Source organism: Lactuca sativa, chromosome 4, assembly GCF_002870075.4.
Source record: "Lactuca sativa cultivar Salinas chromosome 4, Lsat_Salinas_v11, whole genome shotgun sequence".
Taxonomy (NCBI): Eukaryota; Viridiplantae; Streptophyta; class Magnoliopsida; order Asterales; family Asteraceae; genus Lactuca; species Lactuca sativa.
In genome coordinates this window covers 352,408,503-352,410,041 of record NC_056626.2, presented here as the reverse complement: position 1 = coordinate 352,410,041, position 1,539 = coordinate 352,408,503, and positions in this window count along the sequence as shown.

Below are 1,539 nucleotides of genomic sequence, written 5' to 3'. Positions count from 1 at the left end.
ATGGTCCTATATGTCATAAAGTTCCTGTATAAGAGTTATTGGTGAAGCCTTTTTGTCCTTAGCCTTAGCCCTAGAGTGTTTTGAGCTTATATCTCCTTGGTTTCTCGTAAAATTTGCAACTCTATGTGAGGGCTAGGCTATAGAAGAGTGGATCTAAAGATTTGAGTCCCTGCATGGCTTGAAAAGCCTCTGTATGGAATGAGAACTGAAGAGACTCGGCGAGTTCCATGGGTAAACTCGGCGAGTTGGATGAAGGTGTGCATGAACTCGACTAGTTGGAAGAACAACTCGGTGAGTCTGTTGAATATTGCCTTGGACTCAGCGAGTCTGTTCTTGGACTCGGCGAGTCTGGTTGTGAAGTGCTAACCTTTTTCTGGTTGAACGGTGAATCGGTGAGTCGAGGGATGACTTGGTGAGTTAAGCGAGAAGGGACTCAGAATTGTGGGACTCGGCGAGTCGACGGGGCGACTCGGCGAGTAGGGTCACACAAGAAGGTTGACTTTGACTTAGGCCTTTGACTTTGACCAAGAGTTGACCAGTTCACTTCTAAGGGTATTTTGGTAATTATTGGCATTTATTGAGTTCAATATTTTGGCATTGATCAGTGGTGGAGTTCGTGTCGGAGGTTGGAGCAGCGTGATCTTACTTCTGCAGATCGGCTTTGCGAGGTGAGTTATCCTCACTATATCGACAGGGTCTAAGGCACCAAGGTCGGCCCTTTATCGGATGGAAATCCGGGTAGTTGTTTTGTTATTGCTTTGTTATATGTTTGTATCCTGGTATTTAGGATGGTATATGTTAGAGACATGGTTAAGGTCGGAATCCTGGTATATAGGATGATGCTATGTTAGTGACCGATTAGGTCGGTGTCCTGGTTAGAGTGTGCTATGTATGTGATCTGCTAGATCGGTTGATTAGTGATGAATTTCTATATGATTATATGTTTATGTGCACATGGTTGATTGACTGGGGTTGGGTTGAGGCGGGTCCTGCTTTGTGCTGTAGGCCAACATACCCAGGGCGGACCGGATATCCCGAAGGCCTAGCGAGCGGTCCGGATAGGCTGTAGGCCCCACGAGGGCGGGCCAGACGTGCCGAGGCTCGGAGCGTAGACCAGGCCGACTAAAGGCCTGGTGCGGGCAGACCAATCATACTGTAGACCCAGAGAGTGGACCAGGTGGGTTGAAGGCCCGGTGTGGGCGGACCAACCACACTGCAAACTCGATGTATTTGGCTAGACTCGGAGGGTGGACTAGGTGGACTGAAGGCCCGGTGCGGCGGACCAGTCACGCAGTAGACCCAAAGTGCATGGTTGTTCTATTTATGATATGATATGATATGTGTATGGTTTATGTGGTTGGTATTTTGGGGGTAACTCACTAAGCTTTCGGGCTTACAGTTTTCAGTTTATTGTTTCAGGTACTTCAGGAGATTGCGGCAAGGCAACGGCGTGATCGTACCGCTCCTCGTGTTTTATGTATTTATGATGTGGTTCTGGGAAATACTCTGATAATAAATGAATTGAAAACCTTTTTGTAA